At 40.7% G+C, this 18670-nt stretch overlaps 1 protein-coding gene across 5 annotated transcripts in view; it reads left to right on the plus strand.

The window, feature by feature from the left end:
- LOC120737932 (adenosine kinase-like) overlaps window positions 1-18670 on the plus strand; it is a 126562-nt gene that overhangs the window by 19270 nt on the left and 88622 nt on the right. The window lies entirely within an intron of this gene.

The raw sequence follows: 18670 nt of genomic DNA on the forward strand, positions 1-18670 counted from the left end.
TTCTTTGGGCAACAACTCCCTGCCTTTTAAATCTTGTTTGTTTGATGCAGTTAGATTTCATATAATTGGCGGACTCGCTTTCCTGCTTGAGTCGGTTAGATGTTGGAAAACAATCACTGCAAAATGCTGGAGCTTAATCTGTAGATTCACTTTAGGTTGCCACAGTGTAATTTGGGCTTCTAAAGGGTTTCTCGATTTAGAAACAACGACTTGAAGATAATGTCAACGGAGATGTGACTCAAAATCTGTGGAAGAATTCGGTGAAATCAAGGATGGTGGTCCTCTTAACCCTCCCCTCAAAGAGCCAATGACATGTGAGCAAGTCGTGTTGCTGGTTTGAAACATGCGCAGATTTGGTTTTCAACCGTTTCAATTAGTTTTCAGGGTGGGTACATCTGGTTATTATTGTAGTAAAATCATAGGTATGTGTGTTGTTTTTTTTTTTGTTTTTTTTTTGTTTTTTTTTTACCCCTCAGCTGAACAACAGTGAACTTGACCTCAAGGTCAGAGGTTGGAGGTCAAGGTTTCAGAATCTCTCCTGAATCCGATAACTCAAGAACAAGGCGACGTAAAATTTTGAAATTGATACCAAAGGTGTATCTAAATGGAGGCTGAGGGCACTGGCAGTTGCCAGTATTTTTAAATTTTGGCTTACTTTATTCACAACATGAATTAACAAGTCTGTTTGTTTAATTTGTTTTGTGCTCTGGTGGATTAAGCCCAAAAAGTTGATCTGGATTGAGCCATTAATGAATGTACTGGGATTTAGTATAACCTGCGTGGGAAAGCAACTTATGCTTTGTGTAGCCTGAAATAACTGCCAAGATGGCTGACGACCAGCAAGCTTTGTTTCTAGGAGGATTTTGACGGTGTGAAGTGGGTGTTGGACCATTGGAGTTCCATTACTGGAGAAAATCTACAGGTATAAAATGAATCACATTCAGAGAGAGTGCTACAGTCACACTACGGACAACAGTTGTTGGAGCCTGCAGCACGGTCCATGTGAACTGAACTTGCAGTCTTGCAGCCTTTGAATAGGTCACTTTGAAGATAATGAACAGGTCTGCAAGACCACCCACAGTCAGTTGCCATTTTAAAAGCAACTTTGGTGCCTCAAAATGGTAATAAAAGGGAGTCAATCTGCTACCAGTTTGAGATTGAATGGTGTCAAGTTGGCAATTATGTACAAATTAGTTAAAAAAAAATCACAGATGTGGCTAACCAAAACTTCACATAAACTTACATTCAGGGTCCAGCAAGAACTTTAAAACGTTGAAATAGTTTCAGATTCATAGAAATTCCCAAGGTTTTTTTTTTTAATAACATGTTGGCATCTGTCTCTGTGAGTGAGAGTTAGACCAGGATTAAAGATAGGTTGGCCCCCATTGGGCGACCTGTGCAGTCGCTTTGAATGAAAAGTGGGCGTGCAGAGGTTGAGGGTGTTGTACACTAAATGTCTGGAGGACCAGTTGGTGGCTGAAAATACTTGGAATCAGCCTCCAGTAGCAAAAAATTCAATGCAACTATTTTAAATTCATTGTTCATTTTACTCTTTAGTCACATATACTCACATTAATTCTAATTAACTGGCCACAAGTGACATAAGCTAACATAATATTCACTGCTGACTTAGCACTGTTGTTCTAAATGTAGTAGTGTTGCAGGAATATGTGAAGCAGATAAGATGTATTTTAAAAGGTGACTGCAATCAAAACCATTAGTATATTTAATAAACTAGTACATGCCCAGGAAATAGTATTGTTTGGCACGTTTGTGCTGTTGGCAAACAGATATACGTAATCATGCTGAAAAAGTAAATAATGTTTATAAGCTAAAAAATGCTAAGAAAATATGTCTTTTTAGCCTGTTCCTACATGGTTGTTTGGTCTATATAATGAGATGCTACTGCGGTGAAATTAAAATGATAGCATCCTTTCATAAGCTGTTGTAGGCGGTTAAAGGCTAAAAACAGGTCATATCAGCCTGTTGCTACATGGTTGCCGGGCAACATGACAGTGTCATAATATATCATGCATAATTCATTTTTTGTGGATATAAGTTAGATGTTAATGTCATGAAATAAAAATGACACGGTGCTTTTTAAGGTGTTATGGGTAGATAGTTGAGAAAAATGGGTGATTTTAGCCCACTGCCATCACGTTGCTAGGCAACATGACAACGTCATAATATCTTATATAAATAAAAACCTTCAAGGGCCTAAGATGTACTTGTGTGCCAAGTTTTGTTGATTAGCTATTGATGGTCTACGAGGAGTTTGCAGACAAAGAAACAAACACACAGACAGACAGAAATTTCATGTAATATAATAAGATTACAAACTTCTCTTAAGTTTAAATGTTGTTGTGCGATTGTAAGTGCACAAGAAAACAAAATGTCACTTTTAGACATTTTGTCGCATAAAGGTTGTCATAGATTTTTCGTGTTTTATGTAAGAAGACACTGAAGGAACTGCCCCAAGAAATAAATGCCCCTTTTGAGTTTGAGATTTTTAGTGTGGGCCCACTCTGGAGAAAGAGCTGTCATGGCCTCTGTGCCCCGTGAGAAGCGTTTCGTCATCTAAATTGGCTTCATAATGGCATGGCAGGTCCTAGTCAAATGGTATTCTACTCTGTTTATTTGGATATTTACCCCCTTCAGAGGGAAGATGTAGTGCTGATTCTGAACTGCTCAAGATAACAAGAGTGTTTTCGTCCCACACCCAGAAGTCTCAGAAACAGTCTCTGTCAATATATACCTTGAAGCGCTGACTTTTCCACATTTCACTTTCAGGTGATGGTGTTCTTTTATGAAAAATGTATAATGCATAACCAGCTCCCAGATTATCACATTGTAGCACCTGCAATATGTGAAACTTCAAACCCGGCTGTATTGTGGAAGCTGAACCTTCAAACACGAATGATATGCACTGCAGCACTGAATCCACATCAAAGGGGCCCAGTGACTAAATGAGATGCTCGATCCGGGGCAGGTTTGCTCAGGAGCATCACCGCCGCTGGAGGAGAGAGAGTACTGTTCAGAGGCTTTGCACGGGAATTGCTACACACGCTGGGAAAACCCAGGGTGTGGGAAGATCAATGCTTTCGCCAGCAGAACTCGTACTTCCCTCCAAAACCCAGATGCTTCATCGGAGGCTGTAATAGGTTAAATACTGCAGCTTCATCCAAGCTAAGGTTTCTGCACTATCAAGGAAAACCTAAACCTCGGCTTTAAGAAGATGCAGAATCAATGGTAATTGGATTTAGTCAAATGAGAATTGACCAAGCTGAAGCTTAGACGGATAAAGTATTATTTTCCTCTAACCACCATCTCCACCCTGCTCCTTGATTGAAATCATTCATTGCAGTGTTTGCTAGTCATCAGTAGCTTGTACTAAGTGCTGTCTTTGACACTACTTACTACCCACTATATTCATATTCAAATCATACAAGCCCCAAAGTAGATATAGCAGCGCATTTGTGCTTCCCTAGCTGTGCACCAGTGCTCCCCAATAAGCCTTGGATCTTGTTTGGATCAAGCCAGCGAAGTTGCAAGCTTGTACGCAGCGCTCTTTGGCTCTGATTCTCCTGAAAAAATGCAATGATAGAAGTGGGTTGGAGATTGTTGCCTTTGCCCAGGCTCTAACAAACACCATGCCCTGAAGGGGCATCCAACATAAAGGCTTACCTACTGGATGTTGCAGGAGTGTAAGGTAACAAAAACCAGCCCAGCGTTGCCTGCTTTACACACAGCCTCACACATCAAAGGCTTTCTGCTCAGATAGGGCACGGCAGGAAACAACAATCATATTTTTTTCAGTTATTCACTGAGTTGAAGGAGGGGGAACAAAAAAACTGTGGCCTTTCTGTGCATGTGGGGCAGAATTTGGTGACGCCAAGCATGCATGGTGTTTATCACTGGTGACAGAATTGGTGGGGGGGACTCAGTTGACTGGAGGGCTGTATCAAGCAGCACAGTCAGTTCATTTAGACAGAACATCAAAGTCCTCCAACAGCTCTTTGGGGCCCAGAGATTGAAGTCTGAGCAGAGACAGGCTCGCGGGGAGTTATTGCTGCTGCCAGGGAAGTAGATCCTACTCTAAGTGCCTCGTGTAAACCGTGCATTCTCATTATGATCCTCACAAATCAGCACTTTTGACACATTGTGTTTCTGTGCACTGTAAGCAGGCTGTGTACCTATTCACCAAACGGACAAATTGGTTCTTCTAAGGGGCCTTGCTTTGAAAATGTCGCTAAAAGTTATGATTAAGTATGTTCTCTTTTCTTTATTTAGATTGGCATTGGATGCTTTTCAGCCTACATCATCAATTCACCGTGATGTCTTAATTACTGTTTAGAAAATAAAGGCTTTTGAAAAATCTGCTCTCCTTGTCATGCTTATGATGCCTGTTTAACATTTCCTCGGACTTGGTCAATTGTGGAAGAGGTGAATGGGGCCCAGCCTCGGTTGTTGGCTCTGAGGCTCTTAATTGGAAACGCATGTGCGCCACACAGTTGAAAGTTGTATTTAAAAAGCAGAAAAATCCCACAGCACTACTTGACTTTGTGAAAGGTCCTCACCAGCTCATATGTTGCAGGAGAATACTTAAACCGGGTTTGATGTCTCATTGAACGCAGTGACTTATTTCTCAGGGTGAAAGTATTCCATGACCTAATGTTTGGCTTTTACAGCTCGTTTTGTTAAATAAATAAAGAATAGCGACTTGCCTCCATTTGAATGGGCTAAATGAAGAAATACCTACGTCTGGTACCACTTAGAGAAAAGAGGACAGTTAAGGAAAAAGAGAGGAGCTTTTGTGCTCAAACTATTTGAGTAAACTTTTAGAAGGATGTACGCTAAAAGGGGGCATTTGTATTTTTTAGCTGTTGCTGTCTGTCCTCACTTATTCTTCCTGCACTTAATGATCAGTATTGAAACAAATATTCTTTGCTTCTTTGTGAAAAGACCTGGAGGGCTTTTGTGACATTTAATCGTGGCTCATTCTGGGATCTACATAAAAGCTTCCACTTTTTTGTGTGTGTGTGTGTGTGTGTGTGTTTTGCTTTCTGATCGCATTGAGCTTGTAGTTGCATAGATCTGAGTGCAGCTGTGCCAAAATGAGCATGCTAATAGCCGATTAAAACCTAAACCCTGGTGGGCCTTTGAGTTTCTAGCCACAGAAATCAGTCCTCTCAAGTATGTGCCTGTTGTTAAAGCAAAAAAAACCCTCTTGTTTGTTTTAAGACAGGTTAATTGCAAAACCACTGTTAGCCCCTGTTCTGAGCCGTTTTATGGCACCGGGGTCTTGTCGTTTTTTTCCTAGTACAAAGCACTGAAAGGTCACAGTCTGTTAAGCTTCTTGAGAGAGATGCATGAAACCAAATGGATTTTTTTTCTTCCGTTTTTTATTCCCATCTCCACTCATTGCAGACATTCCAGGTGTGCAAGTGTGCACTTGAGTGTGTGTGTGTGTGTGTGTGTGCGCGGGGGGGCAGGCTGCCATTGTTTTCCTCGGCACAAGCAGCGGAAGCGAAGAACGCCTCATTCGCTTTGATGAGCGATGTGTTCATGCGTAGGCTTCAATGTCACCCGCCATGAGGCAGCTGTGAAGTCGCAGCTCATGTCTGCGGTGCCATTTACTCAATGATGAAGTGAGGAGATCTCTGTTGGTTCCACATTCACCTCCCCTTTACACGCACACATGCACGTATACACACTGTCTGAGCACATGTTCCTCCCACCTCGGCTGTATTGTGACTGTATGTCACAGCTAATACCAGCATGCATTAAATCTCAAACTCTGTGATCACAATAATAAAGGTTGACTGAGCGATTATGCAAGCCTTCGTCGTCAGAAGGATTTCACAGCTGATTGCCCTGCCGCATCCTGCCTTCTTTCTCGCGTTTCCTCAAATTTGACTTTCACACGAAAATAATTTGTTGGATTTAATTTTGCGTTTAGATACCGGAGATCCCGATGCCCCGGCAAGGAACGGCACAGATTGCCATATAGGTGACATATTACCGTCCCCATTGAAGTTAATTTGCCATCAAATTTGCGACTTAATTTAAGCTGCCAAAGGGAAGACGTGGGGAGTAGATTGTAACTCATAAGTATGCATTGGAAAGAGTGTTGATTAACATTGAGGGCTCGAGAGACAGACGCACTCAATGTGTATCATCTGGCCTCAGAGGCTGGCAGTGGAATTGAATGTGATATCTTGCATAACGTGTCCTTGCTTTAAGTCCTTGGTTCCAGGCTCAGGAAGAAAGGCTGCACCATTGGCTTGCTTGCTTTTTGCTTGGCTGTTGTACAGTTGCCCAGGCTCCAGGCGAGCTCTGAGCAAAATCTGAAAAGACTTGTGAAACAGACAGTAGTCTACATATCTGGCAGCATGCTCGCGTCAAATTACAGAACGATATTTTGCACAGGACACTCGGCACGCCTGCCACCTTGCTGTATTCTGCAGTTAAAAGCAGCCACTTGTAGGTTTGATACGCAGACAATGAGAGAAAAAAAAAGTGTTCTCAGATGGCTGCGGAAAGGCAAAGCCGTTCAGATTGCAAACAGTGGTTCATTAAACAACCTATTGTTTGAATTATATGTTGGCAAAGGTCAAGTAAGTGATGAATGAAAGGATGATTGTGCATTTTACACAACTGTTCTGCATTTTCATGTGATTATTGAACGATGCCCCTCTCTCATATTTCCCCACAGAATGTCTGTGGCAGTAGTATTTATTTGGCACATTCTCAGCATGCTCCCACTCTTGCGGTTGAAGTGTTGCGTAGCAACTGAGAAAAACAGCTTTAAATATTTTGGTTAAAAAGGTTTTAAGAAAATAAAGAACAGCCTGCAATTACTGTTCATTTCTCCCGAGTTCATAAGTTTAAGGAGCTGTAGAATTGTGCCAAGTAATAAATGAAATACCAAATTAGGCTTTGTGTTGGCGTGGTAAAAACCGAGAAACGATATGTCTAGAGTATCGCGTCCTCTTGTGCCAGTTCAGTTACTCATCTGAAGCTATTTTGTTTATCGAATAAATGCTGGCAGCTGTCTGCACCTTCACTAATTCACAACTGTTTTGAAACAAAGCTCAGAGTAGTTTTCAGAGTGCAGCTCAGCTCAGTTTTCAAGCCAACTGAGTATATCTTTGACAGGATGGAAAATGTGTAGGTGAGTGCAAATTTGAAGTGATGTGCCTCAGGAAAACGGATGGGGATGGAGCGATGGGGATGGGGGCGCATGTGGAGAGGGGGAAGGCTGGATGACGCACAGCAGGTGACAGACAGACACTAATAGTAATGGCTCTTATCAGTGCTTCGCTCGCTCCCTCTTTTCACATGGGCTCTGACATCCTCCTCCTACTCCACCCCCTCCATCTAGCAGGGGGTGTTGGGAGCTCGCTGGGTTGTGCAGCCCGCTCAGACGGAAAGAGCCTGCCAAACACCGGTCCCCTCACATATAAATTGCATCATTAACATCGCCTAGATTATTCCAAGCTCTCCCACCGGGTTTATGGCAGCACCGGCTCAACTTAACTATTTGACTCACTGAAGACATTCAGGTTTCCTGACTGAGCTGTGCTTAGATCTGCTGTGAAATACGCCAGTTCTATTCTATCTTAAGCTTTTAAACAAATCCTGAAGAAATGTGCCTGTATTTTTCACTCATCAAGGCTTATTGGGCTAATGTGCTTCGTTTTCTGTCTTGAGTAGCCAAAACTTGAGTTGTATGCTGTCATGCACACCAAAGAATCCTGTTTGTTCTCATGGCTGGCTATAGTACTGCAGTATTAATATTTTCAGTCTGTCCCTATTTATGTACTGAAATGTATTCAACATCACCTTTTAAATAATGTTCCTAATTTTCAGTTCAACATAAAAAAAAACTCTTGACTTCGTTCATTTGGGCTGCAGTCTTTTATGAAATAGTGGCAGTACAGTAATGTTTTCAGATTTCCAATAATTCAGCTGAACTATTTGAAATTACTACTCACAATATTAAGGATATAATTAAAAAAAAATCCTTACACTGAATAGTGAAGGTCATGATTTTTCAATATTTAAATATTAATTAAATTATATAAAAATAGTTGATGGGACTAGTGGTTGTGTTAAAATATATTTTACTATGTTTTTACCCGTGTTGGTAAGGATTGTTTCTACCCAAATCAATTCAGTTCAAGTATTCAATTTCTACAGCGTCAATTCATAGCAACAGTTGTCTCAAGGCACTTTATATGAGGTAAAGACCCTACAATATTAGAAAAAAACCCCAGTAATCAGGACCCTATGAGCAAGCACTTGGCAACAGTAGGAATAAAAAAAAATCCCTTTTAACAGGAAGTAACCTGTGGCAGAACCAGAAGCTATCTGCCGTGATCAATTGATTGAGAGGAGAAAGAGCAGAGGGTGAAGTTAATCCACCTAAAAGCTGTTTGGCTCTTCTTCACCTTCTTTCCTCACCACAGCACATAATGTGATAGAACTAGAACTGGGTGCGGGGGACGATTTAAAAAAAAAAAGAAAGAAAGAAAGTGATTATTACAATAGTCTGTTTGCTTGAAATGCCCATCTCAGTTGATAAGGTGAAACATCAGTGTCTAGGTAAGGTATTGTGCCACCAGAACAGCTTCAGTGTGCCTTTGCTTCTGTACTCTACCGGGTAGATGGAAGACGTTTGGTCCAAATCTCCCATAGATGTTCAGCTGCTTTGAGATCTGGTGACTGCAAAGCCATAGCATATTGATTCACATCATTCCCATGCTCACTAACCATTTAATGACACAGTGGCCCCTAAATGGAGTCTTGTTATCAGAGTTTAACCTGTCCTGTCGGGACAGAAATAAAGGTGATCCCACAGAACACCTCAGTATTGCTTTGCAGTGACAAGTAGGTCCAAACCATATTGGCTCACAGTCTAAGGTTAAGAGTCTGTTCATTAAAGGTCTTTTCCCTCTAATTTAGTGTAAGCGTGGAAAGATACAGTTGGATTACCAGAGCAACTGGTTTGCATGACAATGGGCAGATTTTTCATCCCTCTTTTTTTATAAAGAAAAGCTCTAAATTTCTCACTGTTTGTGAGACTTTCAGTGATTTGATATTTTAGGTGATTGTTAAAGGTACAGTCAGTCTTTTTTTAGGTTATAGAAAAGGTAATAGAGGTAACAGACTAAAGAATATGATTAAAAAATTGATTACTGTGTAATTAAGTCTTCTGACAAATTGATACAGGCTCATAAAATAAGAATCAATCAATTAAAAATATGTAGGAGCGGGCTTTGGTAAAAGTTTTAATGTTTTATACATTTGGCTGGAGAGTGGCCACGTATGTTGTATGCCAGACATTGTTGCAATTACTTATTGTCAGCGTTTGAGACATATAATCCTCCCATGTCTGAACAGCTAACAAGAGCCGCTTAAATAACAACAACAGCAAGTCAAAAGCTCACATTCACTGATAAATATTTTACTTATAGTCTTACACTGTATGGCAGGGGTCTCCAACTCCAGGCCTCGAGGGCCGGTGTCCTGCAGGTTTTAGATGTGTCCTTGGTCCAACACAGCTGATTCAAACGGCTAAATGACCTCCTCAACATGTCCTGAAGTCCTCCAGAGGCCTGGTAATGAACTAATCATGTGACTCAGGTGTGTTGACCCACGGTTATGTCTAAAACCTGCAGGACACCAGCCCTCGAGGCCTGGAGTTGGAGACCCCTGTTGTATGGGTTTATTTGCTAAGTGTCCTAATCCAAAAGTGTAATTTTTGCTCAAAAGACAGTTTTACTAACAGTGGCTAACAGTGACTAATAGCAGCTAACAGTGGCTAATAGCGGCTAACAGTGACTAACAGTGGCTAACAGTGACTAATAGCAGCTAACAGTGACTAATAGCGGCTAACAGCAGCAAAAACAGCAGCACTTAATGAAAAGAAAAATTCAGGACACTCCCCTACATATCACTCACTGATGCCTCCAGCATCCAAACATAAAATACCACATAATGTTTAATTGACACATCCATTCTTTGTCCCTGATTTATTCATAAATTATTGAAATATGTTAAAATATGGTCTATAGCGAATGTTTTTGTAGTCAAAAGGTAGTAGAAACACATTGACTGTCTGCCATTATAGGGTACACTCGAAATGTGATGTTTTTGGTCTGTTTTGGCTGATTAAAACATGTTTATCCTACAGCAGTCAAAGTAGCTAGGATTATGCAACTCAGTTAGGAGAGGATGACTGCAATCTACAAGCTACTGACATCTAGTGGTGAGGTTTTACACAGAGTACCTTTAAACTATGGAGCAGAAAAGACAGTGTGAGTATATCATGTAAACATATCAAACAGTCTTTAGGTTCTAAAACGAGATGATTGTTGTTTTAAAAAAAAAAAAATGCTTAAACATTATCAAGCAGGTGTTATTTTGGGATTTCTGAAAATATTAATGTAATAGTAATAATAACAATAATTATAATAATATAGTTTATTAGGAATTAGCTGTTATTTTAACATCAAACGCTGCTCGACTTGCGTACTGTTAATTGCCCCAGTTCTTTAAATTATATTAGACAAGCTGAGATCCATTGCAAATCTGAAGGAGGCTCTTAAGCTCAGTTGATATCTGCAGTATAGCAAGATGGAGCTTCTTGCTCAGATCAGTTAGCAATTAACTCTGTAATTACTATCTGAGGTCAGGGTTAAGCTCAGAGTGAAAGGTTGAAGCAGCAAACATTTTTATATGATCCTCTTACTCAATTATCCTTTCTCCGCGCTACAAGGTTTTACCTCATGGGGAGAATACATTACACAAAGCCCCTTGGCAATTACTCCTCAATGAATATCCTCATGGTGTACAGTCCATATGATTAATCTGGAATCCCCTCTGCCCCTGTCCAACTGCAGGGCCAGCTCTGCTTACCATGCAAGTTTCATTTTCACCTGAACAAATGGCTCCTTTAGACAAAAAGTGCCAACCTTTTACTTTTACTGGCTGCTTGCTAGAGGGAAAAAAAACAAGAGAAAAAGAAGGGGGGGCACAGCCTCCTGCAGCAATAACAGATATCCCAATGAGGGGGAAAAAGGAGGGGTGGGGTCAGAGTGGTTGGTGGTGGTGGGGAGACACTTAATAGTATTTAATAAAGGAACATTTATTTTTGTGCTTCGGCCTGTAACAGCCTCAGGAAATAGCTCGGTCTCTTGATCGGGAGCAAATCCTATTAACTTACAGTGCTCTCACTCAGGGTAATGGGCTCCACCTTGAGACTTGGGAGAACACTTTTCCCTCTGACACACTGATACTGGTGTCTGGAGGGCTCGGCGTTGGGTAGTCTAACACTTGGGCAGAGACTAATCAAGTCAAACAATCTGCCAGGCTGGAGCAACACCGAGTGAGGATGTTGATATCCAGCGAGCTCATTCAACAGACCCCTTCACACGTTCCTAACCCAATACCAAAGGATCAGTGCACGGGATCGGTTCAAGATCAGGTTATTCGAGCCCCTGAGAATTGTAAAGCGATCCCAGAGCAGCTTTTGCTTTCTCAGGAGTGATCAGAGCTGTCGGTTCTGTTATAGACTGCTAGGGCCGGGGCCAAAGGGAACTCCTGGAGTCTCCATTTATTTCTGTCCGGCGAGGGAAGGACTGTCTGTGAAAGTGTTTGCACTGTGTGTGTTTGAGGGAGAAAGTGAGAACGAGAAACTCAATTTACAGTATGTGGGTAACCACCGTCCCCAAACCAATTGGTAGAAAAACTCCAATATCTTTTAGTGAAAACATGGTGAACCTCGAGTTTATTATTTTCTGTCAGGATTCTGATGTTTCAGAAATGGCTGTAGTTAGTATAAAGCTGCCACATACTGTAATTACCTTACTGCGGGAACCTCCGGAGAAATGGGAGCTCTCTATCAAAGCATAACTACTCCAATTAAAAAACTGCACTGGATTGAAAATCACCTTTGTGGGCGGCAACAGACTCTGCTAAAAAGCATCAAATTGCTCCTTTCCACACACATTCCACATGTTTTTGTTTTTGTTTTTGAGATTGGCACCGTGTGAAAGCCTCTGGAGCTTCATTTAGACATGTCCTAAATGTGGTCACGTTTGATGCTATGTGACTCCACTGATGGATCGCCTCAGTATGGGCCCTTTCATAAATCCATGTTCAATGGCATGTTCTTCTCCTGTCACCATTACCCCTTGTGCCTGCTGTCATCCGGCTGTCTAATGTCTGCAGAGTTAGTGTGCACCTGTCACATAGAATTTATGGCATGCAATTTGTCGTGTACCATGGGAGTTGCAGTTTCTTGAGAACTTTTGTTTCTTCCCCCCCAGTATTTGATGGACATTAAACATTGGTGTTTCTGGCCAAGAGTGAAATATTGTGTTTCCAGGTTTTGTAATATGTTTTGGGTTCATGCGTGTTTCACTAGGATTACCAGACCCTTTGCCTGCACATGAGCAATTTCCGAACCCGTTTGTGAAAATGTATTTTTTTTTTCCTGTGTAAAACAAGACTGCTTTTCTTTTCTGTTTCTAAGATGCGAGTACTTTGGAAATACTCCGGACAGCATTAGTTTGGCTTGTCATGAGCTGTCAACAGCTTTGTTAGATACAATAAAAGGCAGTGAATGTGCAGCAATTAGATGTTTGTTCTGTATTATTGTTGCACAACTGCACCATTGCTGCTGGTGCTCTCAGCCAGGATTATCACCCCTAAGAGGGGGAAGCATTACAGAATGACAGCCTCTCATGTCGAACAAGTCAAGCTGATTCAGTGAATATTGAAGAGGTTCCCACCACACGTTCATGTGCATGTTAAGGGAGCAGCGATAACCTTGTTTTGATTTGCATCTCCTTAGCAATTAAGATAATATGTCGTAATTAGAATTTTAATGTACCGCTGTGAGATTTTTGATAATTATACAGAATTCTCTGCGGTTATTTTCTCTTTGCCTGCTTGTCTTCACAGATGAATTCATGGCTGATTAGATCACTGCTCTAATCAGATTTGAGTTACATTGTAAAATATCTTCCCACATGTCTCTGTCAAGCTGAGTTAAACAGTGTAACTGTGAAACACTTAACACGGCATCACATATGTTCGATGGGGATTGTACAATTTGTACTTTTACAAACAGCAGGTTAAGACGTAACAACAGATAAAAAGCCGAGGTGGAACTTCAGGCAGCCAGTTCATGTAATTAAGTCTAAAGACTGGTTAGCTGAATACAGGGTTGAGGCAATGTCTTGCACTGTCTGATGTTGCGCCCTCCTTCACTCCTGCGCTGTTCTTTACATAATGAAACATTCAACAGTGTTGATGTGAGCTGCAAGCTGATATTTGGGACATCACAGACATGTGCAGGATTTGAGGGTGATGTAAATTTCACATTTTACTTGTGGGGGACAAAGTGGTGCAGGTCCTGGGTTTGAATCCACCAACCTGCAAGGGTTCGCTCCACACATGCTTCCTCCCACAGTCCAGTGACTTGGATGTTAGGTTAAATGGTGATTCTATGTGTGAATGTGAGTGTAAATGGCTGTTTTTTTCTCCATGTTATGCCTGTGACAGACTGGTGATTTGTCCAGGGTGTATCCCGCCTTTTGACCTATGGCACCTCTATCGCTGTGATTGAGGAATATTAATGTTAGTCTATGACTTGGATGGACTGAAGTTTTGAATAGATTATTGGAAGATGATAAGAGTTGGAAATGTTGTTTGCACTTATCAACAGCACTTTGGGTCATTCTCAGAGTTTCTGTGAAAATATTTGACTTGCACTGACATCAGCTAACTGCACACATTAACATACTCATGTTAGTTAGAATGCATTAGTGTTTGTGCATATGACAAAATGTTAAAAAATAGCGGCTAGTGGCACTAAAAGGATGTATGAGGCACAAATGCTGTACATGCTACGGGCAACATTATCATTTTCAATTATTTGTTTGTTTGTTTTAACATAACGGGATATTTCAAGGTGTTAGCTTTGTTTACTGTAGCTGTCCAGTTCAGTCCTGATATCAAAACATAATTGGTACCAATACCAGTATAATTGTCAGTAACTAATTTGTTACAAATGATCACCTCACCTTCTTAAACATAAGATCCCATTATTAGAAAAGTTGTTTTAAACACTGACATGATGGTAGATTATTTATTTAAAATGTTAACAATATTGCTATGTTGACAAGACAGACTGACATCTTAGGATGGATGTTGAGTAGCCTGCTAATCTTCCACTTATATTACATTAGCATAAGCATTTAATGTTAATAATTGCAAACATTTTAGCCTGTGGAACAACAGACGATTTCACAACGACAGTGTCATCGGTCCTAGTCAAAATGATGATGTGGATTTTAGGATAGCATAAGAAGAAAATTTCTTTTGATGTTGTTACTGCGAATTGAAACTGACATACCTGAATTCTTTGAATAGATCTTGATGCTCCCTGAAAAACATGATAAGATCATATGCATATTTCATTATTTGATTATTGATGGATTAATTGCTTGTTTAAAAATTAAGTGGCTCAGTGATACCTAGAAGTCTTTCTTGGACTGCAGGTTTGCTAACTATCTTGACAGGAAGTTAGCTACAGTTAAAAATAGCAATGCTAACAGGTAAGTGGTCAGCTAAGCTACTAACATAGATTTCCTCATTATAGTTAGATTGTATATGTTACTGATGCAAGGAGTGAATTCCATTAAGTAATATAGTATATTACTGTCTCTTTTGATAAATAGGTTTATACCTTCTGATATATTTTAATTAACAACCAAAAACAGTAGATTATGTTTTTAAATCATTCAGTAGTATTCATATTTTCATAAGAAATGACAGAATTAAACTTAAATACTTTAGCTGTTTGGAAAGACTTTGGCAAATACTGAAATGATTATGATACTATAAACTTTATTTAATGAAGACTGACTCTGTGTGTGTGTGTGTGTGTGCCATGAAGAAACCGCGGGTCCAGGCTAGCACTAGCAAGGTGTACCTAATGTAGTAGCCTGTGAGTGTGTAGTTATTATATGTGATGAATATTGTCCAAGTGTTATTTGGGCTCTAATTAACACTTTCAACAGGACAGGTTTGCTCTCATAAAGCAGTTCAACATTTTTGAAAACGTGGTGGCTAATTACTTGAGCGTGGATATAATGAATCAATTACAGATTCAGTTGTTGAGTCTTTAGCGCTGGCAATGTTAAATTGATGCGGGCTCGGCTCTCAGATTAGTCTGTAGACAGCACAGTGCAGTGCTAGGATCATTCCACGTAATGTATATTTCATCAGCGTACCTACCCTCAGTACATTAACTATGATTGTTTGTTATTTGTCTGCCTGTGTTTTCACACTGCTGTTTCCTAGCTGCTTGTTTTTATTCAGCACAAGACAGCAGCCAATATTCCTCTTGGCCTTTTCACCACAACAGTACAAACCAGTCAATATTGGCAGGAGAATATTTTCCTGCCCCAAGTTGCCACACTATCAATACTTGAGGATGATAACAGGGGCCAGGGTAAATGAACAGAGATCTGCAAAGAAAAACTAAACCTGAGACCTCTTTGTGGTGCGAAATTGGCCACCACAAAGGAATTAATGACGGATCCTTCCAGCATAATTGTCTAATTATGCCGGGCAGATGGGGCACTGCTTTAACTAGGACACATTGTGCTACCTCTCCAGACTCTCCACAACAAAAGGCAAACCAGTGTGACAGCCTCTTCAGCAGTGAGTGGGAGGGAGAGTGAAAGAAAGAAAATGGAGAGAGAGTAGCGGAGAGGAGGCGGTGGGGGGAAACTGGGTCTGTCACTAAGCCATTCCTCCACTCGATATGTTACCACAGAAACAAATGTATGGTGTAAACACTGCGTGGATCACAGCTCCTGGGAGGTGAATCACTGCAGTGTAATGAGGTTGGTTTACATGCTGCTTCTCAGCTTCCCACCCAGGCTAACTCAATACTTAAACCCTCTAATTAAAGAGAATCGGCCACTCGATAATTGATCACATTGGTTGCCTCGGCGTACGCCTGCACTGTGAGGCTTCGTGCCACTGTTTATTAGAGCTGTCTGCCTGCTTTGTCTCCTGGGAAGGAGAAGAGAAGAGAAATGTTGCAGGGGAGGGGCAGGTGGGGATGAAGCGAAGGTAAACATGCAAAGAAATTAAATCTCTGCTCTTGAAAGGTGTTGTTAACGTAGCTACGGGATAGAATATAACATAACAGTTAATGTCTCAGAGGACCATCGGGAATGTCAGGTAGCGGTAAAGCTGCTAGATTTGGAGTCATTCCTTCAAAAGAAAGCAGCCCTTGATTTAGCTTTAAATTTTACAGAGTGTCTCCCGGTCATACATTTCCTTTTTTATTTGAGTATGTTCTGAGGATGCGATGCTCAAAAGATGTGATTGATGTGCTCTTGACATTGTTCATGGATCAGAAGCTTATCACATCTAATGTAACAAATCAATTTCAAAGTTTAATAGGCTGTGATATCACAGTGCTACAGTTTAATCTGTCTATTTCACAATAGATTGCGTTTACTCCTTATATTTCTAATACAGTAGGTACCGTTTAAATTTGACCACCTTTCCCCTTTTTTAAACTCGTGGCTTAGATGTTCTCGACTCATCTTTTCATTGCTGTGTTTTGAAGCAGGTGCACAGGAAGCGACAGGACTGACTATCGAGCATCTTCGCCACCTCTGACTTATAGATTTCCTCTGACTCCCCGTGACGTGGGGTAATTGCAGAGTTTCAGAAATTGATTAACGGAAAGTAAATGTATCATCAAGGCCAGGGCTGAGTGGGAGTGGATTGACAGTGTTACATGAGGTGAGGTGACAGAAGGAGAAATGGGGCCGCTGGAGGAGCATAGCAGCTAGTAGCATGTGTTTGTGGTAAATGGGTCTAGAGTACACCTGCAGAGCAGACAGAGCAGGCTATTATAGACGGGCCAGAGCAGGTGTGGTGGAGTCGAGGAAGAGGTACAACTACAGGCACTGTGCTGAAAGCTCTTTTCGTTTGTTCATTTGCTACACTGGGCTCACCATCGACTCAACAGTGGAGTGTCAACTGCCAAAAACTACACCCAAATCAGTTATTAGCCATTTTAGATAACATAGAATTATAACCACTGATTCTCTTTTTAAATGATTCTTTAATAGTGATAAGTATGAAGGTATACCAGGTATAGAAGCATGCTTGAAAGAGGAAAAAAAGGTGATGCAAAGGTATAATTAAACCACATCCATTAGAATGACTTTTGAGTGGAGTTGCCATCATTAGATTTGTTCTGTAAGTTACATCTCATTTGTAATTAGGAGCTTTACAGCGACCTGACCTCAACCTCAGACAAATAATTACAGTCTCCTCAGCCTGATGTTTTTGTGCAGAATGATCTGATCAGTCTTTCATGTCTACATTGGCAGCAACCCATTTGGCACCTCACCAGATAGAAACATATTATTACAAAGTGGGTGTAACTTCCTTATGCCAATCACAAAGTGCTGGTTTGGCATTTCTGAATTCCTGTAGCTGGCAGCTGTTAGTGATTTCACTGACAACCTTTTAAAGAAGCCTACTGGGGCTTTCCCACCATTAACAATGATTAAAAATGACTTAACTGAAAAATAGAAACCCCTTTTACATGTAATGCAGTCCAACACAAGAGTGCTTTGTGATTTGGTTTTTAACCATTCTTGGCACTGCGTGTTTTTAAATACAGGCAGATAGAATATTAGAAATATTAAAGCGTATTAGCACAAGCTACACGCTCAAACCACACTTAAGAGGTGAATTAACAGCACTCTGAAAAACAATTAAAGATTAGATAGCAGTCAGATCATGCGGCGCTTTGCCACAGCTACGCAATCCTCTAATCCTCAGAATATCATCATATTTAAATGTGATTTTCTTAATGTATGTTGTAAGAATACCTTTATGTTTTTAATAGAGATCTGAATCTGGATCGAGATCAGAAGAGAAATGGGAAGCACAGCATATGCAGTATGTGCTGAGATTTATTTTCAGCTCATGAGAGGATGTCTGTCTTGAGTTATGAAAGCATGTGTGGCGATTTTCTATTTTTCTTATTATCGTAAATCCAACGTAAAGACCAAAGCAGATATCGTCTGTGTCTGTGGAGCCTGTTGCAGCGTCTTCCTCCTTGATGGTACCGTACCTCGACTCTTGTCCTACAAACTCATTGCTGGGGGGACGATGAGCAAACTGTAAGTCACTGTTGCTTATTTTGAGTCAATCTCATACACACCATCTGGCTATAGTAAATACTTAATAGAGCAACAAATGCGTGTTAATTCACAGCTGAAAATAGTCCCCCACAAATACACTATTAACTCATGTTTTAGTAATTTTTTCAAAAGCAGACGGCGCTGCTGTTTTGCAGTGTTGCAGTTTATTTATTTCTGATCCTGTGCTAAATAAGACTCCAGTCGCACAGGCCTAGAGACCGTTTGACAACCACCTGTCCACCACCTGTTACTAGGGAAATAATGCTGAAAGTTGGTGGTTGTTGCTAGGTGAAATTGGTTGCCAAAGCCCCGGTTACACAGGCCTAGAGATCGGTTAGCAATCTCCTGTCAACCAGGGGTCTTAATGGAAATATTTTCATTTCCTGACTTGGTTGATAGCACTCAGTATT

The sequence above is a fragment of the Simochromis diagramma genome, unplaced genomic scaffold, assembly GCF_900408965.1.
Source record: "Simochromis diagramma unplaced genomic scaffold, fSimDia1.1 OVJJ01000402.1, whole genome shotgun sequence".
Lineage (NCBI taxonomy): Eukaryota > Metazoa > Chordata > Actinopteri > Cichliformes > Cichlidae > Simochromis > Simochromis diagramma.